This window comes from Castanea sativa, chromosome 6 (assembly GCF_040712315.1).
Source record: "Castanea sativa cultivar Marrone di Chiusa Pesio chromosome 6, ASM4071231v1".
NCBI lineage: Eukaryota > Viridiplantae > Streptophyta > Magnoliopsida > Fagales > Fagaceae > Castanea > Castanea sativa.
The window spans coordinates 51,646,875-51,668,395 of record NC_134018.1 but is presented as its reverse complement, the minus strand read 5'-3'; the positions used below and the strand labels follow the sequence as shown (position 1 = coordinate 51,668,395).

The following is a 21,521-nucleotide window of genomic DNA, read 5'->3' as shown; positions in this document are numbered from 1 at the left end:
TTTTTAATACTTAGTTTTATTTATTTATTTGATTTTTTTTTTCTTAAAGCTTTTTTTATTTATTTTAAATATGAGGTAGCTAGAGTCTTTTCCATTTTTATCTCCCGCCGAACACACGATCGGTAAAATCCCTTGGCTAAACAAAACAAAACCAGTCAATTTTCATCGGACACATAACCTAATCTCTGAAAAATATGATTCAAAATCATCAATTACCAGGCAGATTAAGTTGAAGCCCAATGCAATCATGAAGCAGCTCCATTCTTGTGGTTACAAAAATTCCAAGTAAATAAGGATGATCTTTCTGTGGTATATTTTAAGCTAAAATCTTTTCGTTTTTCTTTGAGGAATAAGTTAAGGAACATGGTGGGTGGGTCTTGTCTCTATTAGGGTCTAATAGCCATTCTAAGCCAAGTCCACTCAATATCCAATGGGTCCAACCTTCGTACCGACTACTAAGGCCTCTCCAGGATTGTTATTCACAAAAGTACTATCGTCCCACATCGCCAAAATATATATAGAAAATTCTGTTTATAACAACAACTTACGAGTCAGTGGGATGTGTTCGTAAAAAGGAGAGATGGTTGGCATCTCCCCTGACAGGGACGGGAACGGTCTTCGGACTTACCTGTTACCACACACCCGGTTAAGGCTTTCCACTTCGGTGGATCTGCAACCCAAATTTTTTATTTTTTATTTTATTTTTTATTTTTTTTTTTCAATCCATTTAAGGGTTAAGCTAACGGGTAGTTAGCGATTTATTTTAAGGGGTCATGCTAATGAGTGTCTTTAGGGCAATAGTTAACAATTTATTTTAAGAATTTTTTTTCCAATTCTTTTAAGGTCATGCTAACGGATGCTCTTATGACAATAGTTAACAATCTATTTTTAAAAAGTTTTGACACTATTTTTATGGGAAATATGAAAAACCGACAAAACATTAATTTATTTTTTTCTTTTATTTTCTCATAAAAATTTCCTTCGAATAAATTATTAATCATTGCTTTAAGGCATCCGTTAGCATTTTCTTTTTCTTTTCTTTTTTTCTTTTTTTTTTTCAATTTTTTTAAGGGTCATGCTAACAAGTTTCCGGGCAATGGTTAACAATCCATTTTAGGAAAGTTTTGATCTCACTTTTATGGAAAATGGAAAAAACTGTCAAAATATTAATTACTTTTTTTTTTCTTCTAAGAATATAGATTTCTTTTTCTTCAATATCATTTTCAGATTAGCAAAATGTTTGAATTAATGCCAAATGAATAATAGTTCTATTCGGAAACAAGCATATTCTTCAACTTGCTAGCAGAGTTCCTCATATTATTCACATTGTTTGTTGGACAATTGCAATTCTATTCTCAGCAAGATTGCAACTAGATAGAGCACATTCTTTCAGTACCATGAAAACTATAAGTCCCATACACAGATTCTCGAAAAAAAAAAAAATTTCACATTTCAAGTACTTTGCAGCATGTGAAAATTGATTATTTGAGCTGGTTTTTCTACAATAGCTTCTTGTCCCTACTAGATTTGAGTGAGAGAGCAAATTTCTCTATCTCTTTTCAATTTTACAGATTTAATTTTGGTTTCTAGGTAATATAGATTGGGGGTAAGGCTTGGGTCCATAGGTTGGTTGGTAACTGTTAAGGTCTTTTTTAATTTTATATCAAGTTCATTTACCTACTGCATCAATATCCTACGTTCCCTTAGTTTTTGTTTCTGGATCAACAAGTCCCATACCACAATTTTAATTAATAACTAGCCTCTAAGCACGCGCTCATGCGTGTGCTCAGAGGCTCTTCTATTTTTTTGGAAATATGTTAATAATTTACATCTATTATAATTTTGGATTACTATATTTTCCCCTCACAAAATTTGATATTTAAATTTTGTGCTTTTTTTAATAGCAATTCAAACACAAACTCTTACTAACATATTTTCAAAAGTTTTCCCTTTTATTTTTATATAGGAATTTAAACACAAACAAAACTTGAGGATAATTCAGTAAAAATATATCATTAACTCCCACATAAAACTAAACTATTCTTTTTTTCATCAAATCCTAAATTTCAACCTCTTTTATCTCTCCCTCTATTTTTTAAAAATTGTTGTTTTTTTAAAATTGCTATTCCTTTAAAATTTCAATTCTCACTTTTTTTTTCTTCTAAATCTCTTCTTCCATATTTGAAAAGTATATTTTCTATTTGAATTTGGTTACTTCTTGGTCCTTCCTTTCTTTTATTTTTTATTTTATTTTGTTAAACTCAAATACTCTTAATTGTTCGGTTACTTTTTTTTTAATCTTTTTTTTTTTGGGGAAGTACTTTTTTTTTTGTTGAACCATTTAGGGAAGTATGTTGGGTTACTTTAAAGAAAAGAAAGAAAAAAATGTAAAAAAAAAAAAATTCTCCTCTCAAAATCTCGATTTTTTTTAATCTCAAACAAAAATAATTGAATTTAAACAAAGTGATAAACATCAATTTGTTATTGATAAACTTCTCAAATTCAAATCCTTTAAAAAGAGTTTGTGTTTGAGTGAAAAGTTTGAAAATATCCACACACAAAAGGAAAAGATAAGCCAAAAAAAAAAAAAAATCTGATACACATAGATAAGTATACTTTCTATTTGAATTCGGTTACTTCTTGGTCCTTCCTTTATTTATTTATTTTTTTTTGTTTTTTTAAACTCAAATACTCTTAATTGTTCAATTACTCTTTTTTTTAAAAAAAAAAAAAAAATAGATAAGTATGTTGGGTTTGAAGAAAAGAAAGAAAAAAAAAAATTCTCCTCTCAAAATCACAATTTTTTTTTTTATAAAAAAAATCTCAAACAAAAACAATTGAAAATTTTTTTTGCAAGCAAACAAAAATAATTGAATTTAAAACAAAGTGATAAATATCAATTCGTTATTGATAAACTTCTAGATTCAAAATATTTAAAAAGAGTTTGTGTTTGACTGAAAAGTTTGAAAATATCCACATACAAAAGGAAAAGATAAGCAAAAAAGAAAAAGAAAAAAAAACTAATACACGTAGATACAAATGACAAAGGTGTACAACAAACACTCAAATAGAGTTTTATGCCAAAGTGATTCCTTTTGGGCTTTATTATACGTATAGACAACTTCAAAAAAAAAAAAAAAAGAGTTTGTGTCAATTAAAACTTAAAATTGAACAGTTTGAAAATATCCACACAGAAAAGAAGAAGAAGGAAATGATAAGGAAAAAAGAAAAGAAAAAGAAAAACAGATGCACGTTGGTGCAGAGGAACAAAAATGAAGAAGGAAAATATAAAGAAAAAAAAAAAGATTTTGAGGCATGTGATATTGAAGTCAATCACAGGTAATAAGCAATAGTCAAATACCATTGAATCCCTATAAAAATCTTATTCACCCACAGGTAAGTACAACTCAAATTCTAAATCATTGGTAGTCATGGAAGGTAAGAACTCAAACAATAGTCAATGATGAAGAAAAGAAAGAACAACTTGCAATTTAGATTAGAGATGCAGAAGATAGAACTTGAAAAGCCATTTAAATTGTGTAAATTATATTGAATTGTTTAGAACCCAAATCTGAAAATAGAAGAAGAAGAAAGAAGAGGACTTACCATTGAGACTGAATTTGTTTAATTTGAAGAAGAATGAGAGTAGATGTTATTGGGTTGTAAACTGTCAAAGCGTACATGAGTTTATGGGTTATTAAAGTAAAAAAGTTTTATTTTACATATTTATTCTTGTTAGTTAAAAACTTGTAAGTATATGGTATATGGGTATTTTAGAACTATGAAAATTAGGAATCCAAACAGGGGAAGCCCCTTAAATAATAGTATAGATTATAACCCTGAAAGCCATGCCAAAATCAATATTCTCTTGTGCTTTCTTTGGGTACAATAATTACAACCAATAGCAATTTAGCTAAACATGCCTCTCTCTCCTTTTTTTTTTTTTTTAATTGATGTTAAATTAACCTAATTTTGTGAATGACAAAGTAAGATTATAAAGTTAACTAATCAAGGAGTATTTATATCATCTAAACCAACTGCTATATCTTTTTATTTTTAGGGAATTAATCTAACCTACCATCTAAACTCTAAACAACTAGCGTAGCCCATTTAGTTGTTAACTCCTGGCCCAACCCTACCCTACAATCTACAACTTACAGAGTTGGTCCCGTGGACTTAACCTAAGGGGAGGAAGTAGATTTTTTTTTTTTTTTTTTTTGTTGAGGAAAGTAGATTAAAATTGAATGATCAATTAATATTCATTGGGGTCTAAAATAGGGTTGATGGTTAGCTGTGCATTCTTAATATAGGACTCTGTCTACAATTCATTCCGTACAAATGGACTAATTTTTGGTATATGGTTTGAGTGACGGGTGGAGAAGGATTAAGTACATAATTGCAAGAAAAACAAAACAAAATGACCTAACACTTGACAGTCCAAAACATTTTTCGTTACTTTTTTTTTTTTTGGTAATGAGATTGAATATTTATGATTTAACAGCACTTTGGAATGTTTATAGACACTAGAACTTTTAGCATGGACAATTGTATGCCATTTTAGAAAGTATTTGCAACCAGAAATCATCATAAAAGTTATGGTTTTTCAAAATTATTGTCAACAAAACTATTTCAAAAACTGAAAACGCGATAAGGATTGCCTTAAATATTGTATAATCTCGATAAGTGGTATGCTTTTGGTTACATCTAGAATTCAGTTCAAGGTTAAGATTTTTTTCTCCCAAACAATTAAGATTTATTTTTAAGATACACCATTAAATTTATAAAATTATATCTTAAAAATAAAATAAATACATTTTTAATGGAGGACACTGTTTTAAAAATCAGACCAAACTGGCCAGTTCAACTAAGAATTGGGCACCAGTCCGGTCTGATAAAATCCCTCAAAATTGGTTAAAAATCGGGTTGAACCGAGAACCGGAGTACAAACCAATTCTTTAAAAATACTGGTTTTTGAAACCATGGAGCGGAACCAAAAAATCATGATAAAATCATAAAATATTACATAAAACATCATCAAAATTGATGAAGTCTTCCTGTCACCTCTACAACTACATTTAGAGAATCTCCAACTTTTAAGCCTTTTTGGTATCAACTGAAAATCAAAGCAAGCAGCCCAAATAATGTATTATGAACGAAGAGGATCCTAAAACTCATGATAAGATATTACATAAACATCTTCATTGTTGATACCAGTCTTCCTGTTATACATTTGAAGAAACTAGAACCTCTATTCCTTTTTCGTGTCAAATGAAAATCAAAGCAAGTAAGCAACTAAAATAGTGTATTTGTAAAACACACTGTTGAAAATTGATTGTAACTAAGGAGAGATTTTGTTTTAAGTTCCAATTAAACTGAACATTAACTTCATATAGATTATGAAAAACAGAAACTTACATCTCCATTCTCCAATATTCTATTTCTTCCATAAAAATAACTGTAAAATGAAATTCATAGTGAACTTATAATGACATATGGTAACAAAATAGTGACTATCAATATTCATTTTTTTTTCCTCTCATGGTCTAGCCGCCATGCGTTTGCCCGGAGAACACATTGTCGAGCCAAGAGTGTGATAATTCACATATCGACTAGGTGCAGATGAGTGTCGAAACCCTTTTGGCAAGCAACTATTAACAGCCCGTTTTCGAAATCCACCATGACTTGGCTTGGGATTAAATGTCACATGACTTGGAGGATTTGATTCCAATGGCTTCATAGCAACTGCAAATCTCGACATAGAATTCATTCTAGCCATGAGTAGAGGAGGATTCAGAAGGACAAGAAGGAGCAGAGCCATAAGGAAAGTGGTAGACATTTTGTATATATTGTAGGTTGTTAGGCAGAAGAAATTTGCTTAGGTTTATAAGGATTGATGATGAGGAAGGGAAGCTTTAAATAGGCTCATGAGAAATGGAAGATGTAGAGTAGATATGACCAACTCATAGCTAGGTAGCAAAGCATGCATGTTGGTTCTAGTACTAGTGCAGAGTGTTGGGTTCACTTTTTGACAATGCAAGTGAGGATACTCGTGCATTTCATTACAATCACCCCAAGTTTCTTATGTCAAACAGTCAATCTAGTATTTTTACATTTTCTTCACAACAACATCATTTTTTTTATTATTATATGGAATTGTGGATATTGATACTTGGGGAGATAGGAAATTTCAATGAGATATAATAACACCACTTGATTCAAAATTTTAAGTCTATGAATTTGTGCTCAATTATATAATATATATCATACTAATTCACTAATTAATTTTGTGAATTCCAATTAATCTAACTTGTGAGTCTAAAAAAAAAAACCCCAAACTAATAAAGTTTTGGTGAGGCACATATGGAAATTTTAGTTTTAATTAACTTAATTTTTTCAAATAATTTATTTATTTATTGTTTTGGTTGTAAGAAAGAGAGGTTTATTTATATAAAAGAAACTAGCACGTCAGATGTTTCCAAGAGACACTTATAAACGGTGTTTAGTTACAAAAAAATTTATTTGTTGACATAGCTTATATGCAATGAAAATTGAATTGCTCTACTTCCCCAAATTAGTGATTGAAGTTGTGATCTCAAACCCTAATTCAAATGAATGGGATATGGATATGTGTTAACATCAAAACATTATCTAATTCTAGGTAATGGGATGACTTTTTATGATAAAATTGTGGCCTTGTAGCCAATAGTCAATCAGGCAGAATCGAATCCTATCACTCTCACTATTACAGATGGAAGCAGATCATTTGGCCACGTGGAAGTAGTAGCTTACCTGTTTGTCCAACTTACATATGAGGTGCGACTCTTTACACATCATCCTTTCCACCAGTCAATTTAACATAATGCCACGTGTTACTTTTGAACAAGCAAATCTACACAAACTTTCCAAAGTGTATCTCGGCAACCTCAATAAATCTGTGATAAAAAAAGCTTGATTGATCAGCAACACGTGTCCTTTCTTATAGTCAACAAACTTAATCAGGTGAAAGATTTCTTTGTTTGAGTGGATTTTAATTTTTTTTTAATCACTTCTAAAATAAAGAAAAATTCTAAATATATTACCATTTTTTTTTACTTAAAAATTTGCGTTCCGAAATAGTGGCAAATGTGATTGATGAAACCATCTTAATAATATAATATAATAAATAAATGTTTCAATTACTTTTTTTTTTAATTTTGCGTTTGAATTAATGTTGGCATATTAGTTTATAACTTTATACAAAACTTGTTATACCTCTTATATCATTCCCAAAAGTATGATATAATAGTAGATGATTAAAATAATTTTAAAATAAGAGATCTGAAATTCAATTTCCGCCTATACCAAAAACTGATTGATATTGTGGTCTGACGATAAAGAGCTATTATCAGGAGTGAACGCCATAGGTTGATACTCTCTCTAAAAATGTGATCACAATTATATCAATTTACATCACAACCAAATGCAAGTATCAAGTATGTAAATAAAGCAATAAATAGTAAACAACATACAAACTTGGTTGATGATGAGTAGAATCGCATAAGTAGTATAGTGTAATGTCAAAGAAAATTATACAAGAATACTATAAGCTACTCATGCTACATAGTACTAAAGTTGGGCTATTAAGAAATAACATATTCATAAAATAGGTGTAGCTAAAATAAGAAAGTTAGAACGGATAAGTGGAAATACAAGAAATAACATAGAATAAAAAACGAAAAATTTAATTCAATTACACTACGTTTGGATTGAGGAGGAAGGAGAGAGAGTAGAAAAGAGTAGAATAGACTAAACCGGAAATTAGCCTATTGTCTGGCAACTCTACTCTACTCCCCCCTTGCTCCCTTTCCCTTCTTCCTCAATCCAAACGGACCATTAAAGATAGGGTGGTTGCCATTGATGAAAAATGTGAGGGAAAGTAGCTTGAGATGATTTAGTCATATGCATGCAAATGAAACCAAATAACACTAATAGATATAGGAAAAAAGAACTTTTTCATTAAAGAAGTGACAAAAAATATAATACTAAGTATCCGTTTGGATATTGATGATTTTGGTAGCGTCTGCATTTTGGCTTTTTTTTTTTTTTTTAGAAGCCCGTTTTAGATTTCCAGTGGGTCTCGTGTACTGTTCACGGGACTCACAAACCTTTTTTTTTAGCAAAACTTTCATTAAAAATGGGTCTCACAGCACTACAACAAAATGTATTTTTAGTGACAAAAAAATTTGTCACTAAAAGTCCAGTTTTTCGTCATTAAGGACCTTTAGTGATGAAATCGGACTTTTCATCGAAACTCATTTCGTCGCTAAAACCCGGTCACTAAAAGTCCTGGTGACGAAAAATTTCGTCACTAAAAGTCCGATTTGATTTAAAAAAAAAACTTTTAGCGACGAAAACGTTTCGTCGCTAATTGTTATCTTCGCTAAAAACACCATTCAGCGATGAAAATATTTCATCACTAAAAACACTTTAGTTTATTAAATCATATTTAGTGTCAAATAATTTCATCACTAAAACTATTTTTAAGAAAATCTAAGCACATATAGCAACGAAAATTTTTGTCACTAAAACCATTTCTTACAAAATTTTGCTACATTTAGCGATGAAATATTTTGTCACTAAAATAATATTTTGTTGCTATATTTGTGACAAAAAAATTCGTCGCTAAAACTTATTTTCTATATTTATTTTTTTCATGTCTTTGATATTAACCTGTAACTTGTTATTACATTATTAAAACTTCACATTTGAATAATACATTTATTCCAACAACACATTTATAAAAAAAGATCCATACATTCCATATGTAAAAAATAAAATAAGTATCTAATTCAAACTCCTTCTATACAATAATTGTTTGCAACATATACAATAACTCAAGATGTTTTATAACAATACAAAAAATGTAGCATAATATAATTAGAACTAACAGAAGATGTCCTTATATGTCTTCAAGTAATGCCAAAAGTAAATCTCCTAAAAGCCACCAATAAGAAATCTGTACAAATATATAAATAATACTACATTAAAATCGTGAAGTAAAAACATTAACTATATTATAAGAAACATTTCTAACAATGCATTAAGAGTAGTCACACCATGTAATGTGGGTCAATTGCTAAAATAAAGTACTAACCAAAAAGTGTTTTAACTTGAAGTTGAACTACCCCCATAGGTAAGAGCGTCATTATAACCCTTACTTCTCAAAAAGTTAAGAATATTCTTTTGGACCTTTTCTTGCTTTACTCGTGCCTCTTGGTCTTTAGCTCGCTCCTCTTGGTCCTTATACTCCACCGAAGAATTAGATGAGGCGGTGGTTACTAGAGAAGAGGAAGGTCTCATGCTAAGTCCTTTTTCAATACCAGACTTCTTCTTAAAAACCAAGTTTGTATTTAATGTTTTCGTTACCAAGTTGGAATCTCCTTGTAGCTCAAATTGATCCTGTAAAATGAAGTGTATATGTATTATAAAAATATTATTATATGAATTTAATATGCTTAGTGACAACAAAGACGAGTTAAACGTTATCAATATAAATTTACCGCGATATTTTGAAGCACCACATCTTTAGTAGCAGCATTAACACTTTTCCAATTATTCACATTGTATGGATGACTTAATCTGCCATCGGGTGTCTTACCCATTGCCATCCAACTTTTATCCATGTTTGACTATAATTACAAGATGAATGCTACTTTAGTAAAATAAGGACAACTCATGCATAATGTATTCTAACATCTAAGTCTATACGCTACTTAGATAAAGTTCTATCCCATTCATGAATGCACAAGTCTATATTAATACTTAAACAAATATACATTGCACACATAAATATACGCTCTCAATATGAATTTAAACCACCTTATAACACCATGCAAGCTACTCGCTTACTCTAACCAACCCATCACAAAACCAATCACAAACATCACAACTATAATGCTTACAAGTATTGATATCAAGTAAAATATTATTCATCACATCTAATCAAGCATAGTCATTCACATTTGCAAAAAATGAAAAACACTCCCAATATTAGTTTAAACCACCTTATAACACCATGCAAGCCACCCGCCTGCTCCAACACAACAACCCACCACAAATCCAATTTCCAACATCACAAGTATATAATTTTACAAGTGTTTAAATCAAATAAAATATTATTCATCACGTCTAATCAAAAATATTCATTCACATTTGCAAGAAATAAAAAACACTCCCAATATGTATTTAAACCACCTTATAACACCATGCAAGCCACCCGCTTGCTCCAACACAACAACCCACCACAAAACCAATTTCCAACATCACAAGTATAGAGTTTTACAAGTATTTAAATAAAATACTATTCATCACATCTAATCAACAATGCTCATTCACATTTGCAAGAATTGAAAAATACTCTCAATATGTATTTACACCACCTTATAACACCATGCAAGCCACTTGTTTGTTCCAACACAACCCATCAGAAAACCAATTTCCAACATCACAAGTATAGAGTTTTACAAGTATTTCAATCAAATAAAATACTATTCATCACATCTAATTAATAATACTCATTCACATTTGCAAGAATTGAAAAACACTTTCAATATGTATTTAAACCACTTTATAACACCATGCAAGCCACCCGCTTGCTCCAACACAACAACCCATCACAAAACCAATTTCCAACATCACAAGTATAGAGTTTTACAAGTATTTAAATCAAAAAAAATATTATTCATAACATCTAATCAATAATATTCATTCATATTTGCAAGAATTGAAAAACACTCCCAATATGTATTTAAACCATCTTATAACACCATACAAGCCACCCCCTTGTTCCAACACAACATACCACCATAAATCCAATTTCTAACATCACAAGTATAGAGTTTTAAAAGGTTTTTAACTAAAATTTACTTACTTTGCTCAAGCTAAGCTTACAACTTTTAGAAAAAATTCAAAGTTATCGCAAACATTGCGTATTTAGTCTGCAAAAGAAAAGTTAAATTTATAAGTACTTCAGTCAATGATCATCTTATAAATTACTACACAAACTCATAGCTTACACATGTAATACAACAGTCATCCAAATTCCTCATCCTACAAGAATATGACACCAACATGCTCAGTTGAACTAAACTTAGATAAACCAAATTTATTACCATTCAACTTCTTCAACTATAATTTCAAAATCCAACCCCTGTAGCCAAGTCCAACCCAGATTTCAAACAAACCCACCTCCCTAATTTCACAAACTGCACAGCAAAGCTCCTATACATATATAATTACAAACTAAATTCACTTTTCAAATTCCTTTTATCACAGAACAATGGAGAAAAAAATAAAAACTAACCAAAGTAAAAATGAGAAAAATAAACAAACCAAAAAATATAAATAAATCAAAATAAAAAAAAATGGAGAAAAATAAGCAACAAAGGCAAACCTTGAAAAAATCGGGCAAAGTGAAATAAAAAAAGATCATACATACAAACAAAGGTAATAGGATGTTGAAGATTATAACAAGTGGGTATCTAAAATATGTTAAAAAAAAAATGAAAATCAAACAAACAAAGATGACAAAGATGTAAGTGGGAATGCGATATTGAAGAACAAGGGAAGAACTTACAGAGGAGTGGGAATGCGAAGGGTCGCCGGTAGGGAATGCGAACGATCGCTAGTTGGAGGTGAAGGATCAGCGAAGAGGAAGAGTCGTTGGACGAGATGGACGGTGAGATCGATGGCGAGATGGAAGGTGAAAAGGACGGCGAGATCGACTGTGATGGAATAGAGCTTATCGGCGACAGAATGGAGATATCGGCGACGAAATAGAGCTTATTGGCGACGGCGGCTTATCAGCGATGGTTGGCTTTGGCGTCGGTGGCTTATCAGCGATGGTTGGCTTCGGTGTCAATGGCTTATCGGCGACGGTTGGCTTCGGCGTCGGTTGGAACCTTGTGTGACAATGAAGACAGCATGGGTGTTTAGACTTTTGGGTGTGAAATGAAATGAGGAGAAAGTGATATAAAAGGTTATTTATAATTAGGCCTTTAGCGACGCAATATTTTTGTCGCTATTGCTTCCTCTTCGTCGCAAAAGGTATTAGGCTTTTAAGTTTTTAGTGACGAAGGTCAATTTCGTCACTAAAGAACCTAGATTTTGTACAGAGTTTTAGAGACGAAATTCATATTTCGTTGCTATAGCATACTTTTAGTGACGAAACATGATTTCGTCACTAAAACAATGAAGTGCAAAACTATTATTATTTTTAGTGACGACTATTTTTCGTCGCTAATTCTTCCTTATAGCGACGAAAGGATTTTCGTCACTAATACTATCCACAGCAATACCTACAGTGACGAAATCTTTCGTCACTAAAAATTTCAACATTTAGCAACGAAATATTTCGTCGCTATAGATTAATTAAGCTCGTGCTAAAGTTTCCCTCCGCTGACGCCCATTTTTCAGATGCCAAATGTTTTAATTTTTTTCATTATTAGTGACAAAATTCATATTTCGTCGCTAAAGCTGTATTTTTAGCGACGAAAAATATTTTCTTACTAATTTTCGTCACTAAAAATACATTTTGTTGTAGTGACTATTCACACATTTAAAAATTATTTTGCAATAGTGTTTTCAGTTTTCAGCAAAATAAGCGGTATCCAAACACACTCTAAATAGGATAAATTGATGAAGAAAAATACACGTAGTTGTTCTCAATCAGTATGTCAAGATCCATAACAGAGCTCATAGTTCTAACTTCTAAGGTTTTGTTATTGGTGTGGTATAAAATAAAACATGTGTGATATATACTGTTTAATCACTTCCCTACTTAGAGCACTAGTATCCAGGAATGTAAAAGAATCTCTATTTTACACCCAAAAAACCTATTTTATTTATTTTACCATCCCATTTTACAACTCATTCAACATCACAATTTCTACTTTTCCATACAACTTATTAAAATAATATAAACTACAACATTAAATAATATAAATAATGAGAATTGTGCTTGAAGAGAGAGAAAGAGGACATAAAATAATATTTTTTTTTACATCATTGGTTCTCATTTGATGAGAACCAACTGTTTACAAGATGTAAAAAATAAAAAAAATCCTCACCTGGGATATGACTGTTTCTTATTTTGTTAGTTGCTAAAATAGCAACTAAGAGGTTTTTAAATGCCCAATACAAAGGGTTTGTTTTGATACAGTTTATTGCTGAAAATTGAAAACTGAAAATACTGTAGCAATTTTTTTTAAATGTATGAGTAGTACCGTGAAACTCAGTTTTAAAGTTGATTTTGTCAAATTCTGTACTTGTGGGTTCTATAAACAGTGCACAAAATTCACTGTTCTAATGCAAATGCAGACGTGAGTTTGGATTTCAGCTGTATCCAAACTCACGCTAATACTCTTACTTTTTTTGGACTCTGTAATTTACCAAGAGGTATGATACAATTTTCTTGATTGGAAGAAGGGAAATGGGGATACGTATTATTTTTTTAGCTGGGCTGAACCTGAATTCTATACTCCATGGCACATGCCCCACCAGCAAGTAGGAATGAAGCTTCAAGAACAAAGCCTGCCCAATATTGGGCCTGCTAACCCTTTTATGGCTTAAAAGGAACCTATCTATAAGGGGACAAAATCTGCCAAAAGCCTGACTCAAGATTTGGAATTACATTTTTTACTTTAATCATTAATGTTGCAATATGCCAATATGCATATATTGACCTTGAATTTTCAAATGCCCCGAAATTAACATTCTAGTTTCAAAAAAAGATTTTTACCTCTTTTTATCTCAGTAGACCATCAAGATCAAGTTCCAAACATGAATTTGCCAATATAAGAAAAAAAGGAATATCATTTATTCACATCTCTAAATCTCTAACATGTCTAGCATGTTTAGTAAAGTTGTGACTTTTGAGTTACAAAATTGTCTAATCTACGAATATGTGAAGAGGAGATATCATGAAAGGCAACTATAGTAGATTGCACTGACTCCAGGAGATGACCAAAAGAGGCTAGTGAGTCACCTAAACTACGTATTTGATCCTTATCTTTCTGATTTGATCCTTATTTTTTACACTACAATTTAATTTGGTCCATAATTTTTCAATTGTGTCTATTTGGTCTCTAACTTTTCAGTGTTGTGTTAATGTAGTCTCTGCCATTATTTCCTAGATGAAAATTATTGATATGACATACGGCCAAAATAAAAAATTAGTTTTTTTTTAATAGAGAATTTCAACTTATGGCTTCTATTCTTAATGATAGCTTTTTATCATCAGACCAAGACACCAATCAGTTTTTGGTGTAGTCGGGGATTGAACCCCAGATCTTTTATTCAACCATAAAAAACTTTACTAGTTGTACTAACTAAAACTCACAAAAAAAGAAGTTTATTGTCACATCAAAGAAAACAAATTTTTTATTTTGGTCATTTGCCACGTCAGCAAATTTCCATTAAAAAAATAATGGCAATAACTAAATTGACATGACAATAAAAAAGTTAGGGAACAAATTGATACAATTAAAAGGTTATGAACCAAATTGAAATATGGTATAAAAGATAGGAATTAAATATGTAGTTTTAAAAAAAAGCTTTTTTTTTTTGAGAGAGAGTTTCAAACCTATGGCATCCGCTCCTGATGATAGCTCTTTATTATCAGACCAAGACACCAATCAGTTTTTGGTATAGGCGAGGATTGAACCCCAGATCTCTTATACAACTATTAGAGACTTTACCAGTTGAGCTAACTGGAACCCACTTAAAAAAAAAAAAAAAATCTTAATATGGACATATGAGTGAACAAAATTCAACATTCTTTGATAAAGAAGGAGCAAAAAGTGCACAAAAAAAATGGTTATTGTTGCCTTGAACTAAAATTGAGTCTTTGCCCATCAAAAAAGAAAAAAAGAAAAAAAAGAAGTTGAGTCTTTGAACAAGTTCAACTGGTCCGATTTAGAACAATCATTCTGAAATTGCTTTTTCTGTTTTGGTCATATCTCGCAATATAATGTCTTCTTCGGTTGATATTTTTCTAAATGACATTTTCTGATATCATTTTCATTTTTAACTATTTATTTTGATACATCCTGGAATGTTGTGATAACTCAACAATAACCAAATACCAATCATAATATTTACTATTTATATTGATACATCACGAGAAATTGTTTATACCTCAACAATATAATAAAGTACCAATCATAATTTTTAACCGTATACTTTGATGCATCATGAAATATTTTTTATACCTCAACAATAATCAAGTACCAACCATATTTTTTGACTGTTTATTTTGATACATTATGAGATATTTTTTGTACCTCAACAATAATCAAATAACAATCATAATTTTTAACTGTTTATTTTGATACATCATGAGATATTTTTTGTACCTCAACAATAATCAAATACCAATCATAATTTTTAACTATTTATTTTGATACATCACCAGATATTGTGATACCTCAACAATAACTAAATACCCATCATAATTTTTACTATTTATTTTGATACATGACGAGATATTTTTGTACCTCAAAATTTTTAACTATTTATCTTAATACATCAAGAGATATTATTTATACTTTAACAATAACCAAATACCAATAATAATTTTTAACTATTTATCTTGATACATCACAAGATATTGTTTTTACCTCAACAACAACGAAATAACAATAATCTTTTTTAACTATTTATTTTGATACATCACAAGATATGGTGATATCTCAACATAACCAAATACCAATCATAAACATCTTTTTTACAATTGATACGATAGGATTTGAAATTAATAGCGTCTATTTTGTAATGATTACTCTTTAATATTTACCATCAAGTCTATTTACTAGTGGTTTATGTTTCTTGATGATTGCTCTTTAGTTTTTACCATCAAGTAAATTTATCAATGAGTTTTGAAAGATATTGGATTCTTTTGAGTTTTGCTTGACTAGATCTCTTTGTAACGGATCTCTTGGGTGTCATCATTGGGGAGCGGAGACTTAAGGAGAGAGAGAGAGAGAGAGAGAGAGAGAGAGTATTAAAGCGAGTTAGGTGAAAAAACAAAGAAGAAAAAATGATATATAAAAAGCTACAGTAATTTGTATTGTTTAGTTTGTTACCGAGTACTGTAGCTTTTTATAAAATGTTGAACAGTGATACAAAGCCAGATGTGAGGTTTTGTTTTGGTTAATTTCTAGCTAATATAGTTAAAGGATATATTCGTAGTCGAATGTGACTACTCTAATGACAACAAAATAAGTATTATTTCACTGTGCTCCGTTTGGAATCTGCTAAAAAGTTATTATATCTCAGCATCCAAAAAGGATTTAAAGTCGAAAATGATTCATTACCTTTACGGTGGAAATTGGAAGCTTATGCCACACACACCAATTAGCAACCCCTAATGTGTGTCACAAATCCACAATTGAACGTTTACTTTTTCATCATTGTGCACCATAGCATACGTAAGAATCAATCAGACAATCAATTACAAGCTAACAAGTACAACCACTAAGTTTTTAAAAAGCTCATAGTGCTAAAGCAAACGACTTTTGTGGAAACAAGGAGAATGGAGTTGGTTTCTGATGTCAAAAGAGGTCAAGCCCAGTTAATTGGTTTCAAAGGGCATATAAGGACGGTTGCAACTATGGACAAAATTTAGTTCCAAACCATCTTGTTCAATCTATTACCTAGCGATTTATAAGATTATCTATATATATATATATATATATATATATATATATATATATATATATATATATTATTTAAACAAATCATGAGTCATTAAAAAAGTCATGCTTTAGAAAATTTAAAAAAAGTCATATGCTTAAAACTATACATGAATGATGTCTTTAATCATTAGATACTTGATTGGAGGAAGATAACTCCAAATTGGTTTGAAGTTAAACTTTTTTCAATAACAATTAAGTTTTTTAGCCTTCATCTGTTTAAATTCTCTCCTCTATTTTAATGCAAAGACTCATGTATTAATTTTTTTATAATTTTTTGTTTTGTTTTTGTTTTTTGAATTTGTTTTAAGAAGAGACTTGTATTTCTTGGCCAAGTTATTCCACATAAAGTTGATGGGTGTCCAAGCAATACTGTAGAAGATTCCGGTTGCAATTGAAATTTGACAATGTGGTAACCATCATTGGATTTAACTATTACCGATTGATAGTGAATGATCACTTCTATACTCTCTCTCTCTCTCTCTCTCTTATCTTATGAGATGATGTCTTATGAGGTAATCTCTTGTAACACATGGAAGCCTTGCATATCATGAGAGAGATCTCAGTAGTCATTCTCTCGTAATTTATGGGACCCACGCATATCATGAGAGAGATCCCATGGCTCTCTCTCTCTCTCTCTCAAAATTTAGAAGCAACTTTTAAAACGTTGAATCAAATGAAACCCATAATATTATCTATACCATGCATTTTCTATCTAATAGATTACTTCCATTTGTTTGGAAAATTGATGGAAATCATTTCATAATAAAAAATTAAGTTTCGTACATCTAAAAATTTATAATTAAGAAACAACAACAGAAAAAAAGTGTATGCGTTCCTACTTCATTTCAACGTTAGAAGAGATAATTACTAATTTTTGATTATCTTGAAATTTTATCAACATTGAAGGTATAAGAAGAAAATATAATTTAATAATAAATACTTCAAATTCATATGAAATAAAATATAGTGAGCTTTGTAACACTACTTCACGTTACATCTATCGTAACTTGAACTTAATCCAAATCAATGATATAGAACTACATACATTTTTAGATATGTTAAAGTTACAACGACAAAGCAAAATGGGAAGCCCATAATTTTATGCACATACGTACCTTTGTCCCATATGTGTGAAAACTTAGTATGAGTGTATGACTGAAGCAGTACTGTACGTATATGTGAAAGACCAAGAAAAGAAAAGAAAAGAGAATTCACTCTTCCCTAAAATGTTAAGAGGATGGGTCAAATTGAACATTTCTTAATTATGCTGATTATTTAACCCTTTAATTCTGCAAGAAAGATTGTGTTCACATAGGATCTCAATTATTAAAACTGAATAAATCTGGTAGCTTAGGGCCGTTTGGTAACATTGTTTTAGTAATGTTATTTGTATTTTTTAGAAATACGTGTGGGTGAAAAAGTATGTTAAAATGCATGTAATGTTGTTTAAAAACTAAAAACATGTGTTTAAACACATGTATGAAATGTGCCTTTAACTTCTCTCTTCCTCTCTTCTAGGAATCCATATTCCATTTCCCAATCAATATTTTTAATTGCAACAAAGCAAGGCTCAAAGCATTTCTCATATTTTTTAGGTGAAAGCAACACATGAAACCTACCAAATAATGTCGCTTTTGTCTTAGGGAGGTCCAAGGTTTCGAGCTTCGACAAAAGCAAGACTCTCTCTCTGAGGTGCCAGGGTGGCAATTGTACAATCCACGTGAGAATGAAATAGATTTTCAAGCACTAATTAAGAGCAATTATAAAGTGTGTACCCACCGTTTTAGGGCAAAACCACAGTTCTAGAAACATACCACCTTTGAAAGGATTAAGATTAGGACATCAATTCCTTAATTTCAAAAAAATTAAAATTAATTAAACAAGAAAGAGTACTTTGCTATGGTGATTGCTTTGAAATTAAGTCGTATTAATCGATTATCCCAAAGTTAAGTTCGTGGATACCTAGTATGATCACATAAACATATCGTTGATGACAATCAAAATAATTGAAATTCTTTAATCAATCAAGGCCGACAAAATCAGCGGCGATGGGTCAGATCATTACCGACAAAGAGTCGATGATCACGTGAACTAATCATATCTATCTGCAATTTCATTGATGATTAAACTTGATTGCCATGAGATTTTGTTTTGACACTAGATCATGGTAAAGATTAAAGAGTGGGGGGAAAAATGTTTGTGAAAAAATTATTTCAATCACTCATCATTCAATAATCTAATTGTATTCATAAACAATTTAGTTTAATTTCATATTTGTAATTACTCATGGTATATATCACTTTGATAATTATGTCACATTCAATAGTTCGAAACTATTTTTGACAGAAAGATTCAATCAAAACCATGGCATATGCATGGACTCAAATGGAAGATTTAATTAGTCACTGCCTCAAAAAATTTCCATTGTAAATTTCCTACATACTTCTTACTATATATTATTATCATCTTCTCCATAATTTATAAGAGTACTCTTACATTATTCTTTGTACTACTAAAACTATTGTAATCATTTCTATGCGTAACTACAATTCTCGCTTTTGGATTTTGGTTTTTGGTTATGGGGCTATTGCTTGTAAAAGGGTAAAAGGAACTCGACTAGAATTAAGCATGTATCATGCATGTCCATGCAACAAAAGATATTTACTGTTTGATCAATAATAAAACCACAATAATTAACCCATCGAAAATGTCTTGCATGTTGTAGAAATTAATAGGGTTTAACGGTTGGATTAATTAGAAGAAAGCAATTATGTGGGTACAAATATTTTTGAAAATTTCCATTTTCAAAACTAGAATCAATGAAACAATATAGGATTAGGTTTATAGGGTGGTTAAAATGGCTTGCAAGTTGTAGCATTGTTAAAGAATATAAGAGAGGTACTATTGTAGTAAAGTGTTATCGTTCATAGAGCCAAGCCTATTGTCCTTTTGAACCAGACACTACATGAGATGCGACAGCAACAATTCTTTAATGAAAAGAGAGAAAAGCAACAACAACAAATAAAAAATCGATATTTTGGGAAAAAGAGAAAGATAAGAAAGAAATAAAAGAAGGGTATAAAATTATGGGAGGCTCACGAGTGGAGAGAAATCCTAAGTGGTACTAGGTTGTTGGCCATGACTAGGACACGTCTGGTGAACCCAAACAATTGTTTAAAAATCATGGACCAACAAAAACCAAAAGACATGTCAATGTTGGTTGGCCACAAGATCGAGGTTAATTATAGCCATTTAAACCTCAAAGGTTGGGTCCCTCTCCAAAACCTTATATGCATTCTCGCGTAGGACTGGGACACTTTGATAGGTATTTGTTAATAATAATGGTCTGCGGCTTTGCCAAATATTAGTACAATGATTGTGAATGGTGTTCGATCAAATCTAGTACTACTATTGTAGTAAACATTTTTTTTTTCTTTTTTGTTCTTTCGAGTCGGCACGGATCTAAAATTCTAAGAGAATGAGAGGATCAACTTAAGTAATAGCAAATTTAAAATTTATCAAATTTAAGTGTTTCTATAAGAATTATGTGAAAAATTTGGAAGGCCACTCATTTATTTTTGAAAGTTTTAACTAAATTTAAGAGTAATTTTTTAATAATTGAAAAGTTTGGAGGAGCACCCACCACAAGTCACCACAAGTCAATGAGTAGTAACATCCAAAATTGTTTGTTATTACTTTTACTATATCTAGTGTGATGACGAAAATAGCAATTGAGGCAATGCAGAGTGGAATGCCTACCTTGGCTCCATATGGACATCTGATAGAGGAGGTGAAGATGTTAGCAGAAAGTTTTATAGCAGTTGAATACAGCTTTGTTCCAAGACAGTATAATAGTTTAGCCCATAAAATTGCTAGACATGCGAAATATGTTAGTGAGTATATGGTGTGGATGGAGGATATTCCTTCACATTTGTCTACTATAATTTATGCTGCTTTGGCTTCTTAAATAAAATCACAGTGATCTTTCTCCAAAAAAAAAAAAAAAAAAAATAGTGTGATGAGGAAAAGAAGGTTGAAAGAAAAATAAGAAATTTTACATTAAGAAATTACCAAATTGTTTGCTAAGAATGGAGAGCCAATTTAATTAATCACCCCATTAATTGGAGTAACTCACAATTTTTCTTGCACTATAAGTTAAGTCAAACGTCAATATATTTCAGTTGGTGATGAGTAACGTAATCTTAATTTATGGAAATTTCATTCGAAAGCAATAATTCCACTTGATTGGCTGTCGTAACTTACATTAATTGTAGAGCAGGATTCCTTTTAATTCATTCAATCTTGGATTTGTGTAATTGAAATTATTCTTGAATTTTTATTTGTTTAGCTACACTTTTTACTCTCCTACTGTCCAACATTTTTCAAAAAAAAAAAAAAAAAAAAATTAACAATATATATGTAGATCAAAATTGCAACGATTGGAAATTATATATATAGACATGAAACTGTGGAATTAATGATGCTTCTTACAAAAGGATAGTAGATAATTCAGGGGGAAAAATGGATATTAGGTCTTTGAGTAAAGGTTTGGTTTTATGACATAGGAGAGGTGGCTCCAGTTATACCAAGTATAATTCATTATCAATAGTATACTTCTTATTAAATTTTCAAGTACAAAATTTGACTACAAACTTGATTGTAACCTTAGTCTACAACTTCTTTAAAAAATTGCCGCATGCAGTTTTAGTATTGGCGTATGAGTGTATTCCCTTATCTCATCCCCCTTCTCCTATATATGTGTGTGTTTCTCAAAAAAAAAAATAAAAA

At 30.7% G+C, this 21,521-nt stretch overlaps 1 non-coding gene across 1 annotated transcript; it reads left to right on the top strand.

Moving 5' to 3' along the window:
* Window positions 1–561: 561 nt before the first annotated feature.
* Window positions 562–688, top strand: LOC142641815 (U6atac minor spliceosomal RNA). Its single transcript, XR_012845495.1, has one exon. It is a non-coding gene; the product is annotated as a U6atac minor spliceosomal RNA (small nuclear RNA).
* Window positions 689–21,521: the final 20,833 nt, after the last annotated feature.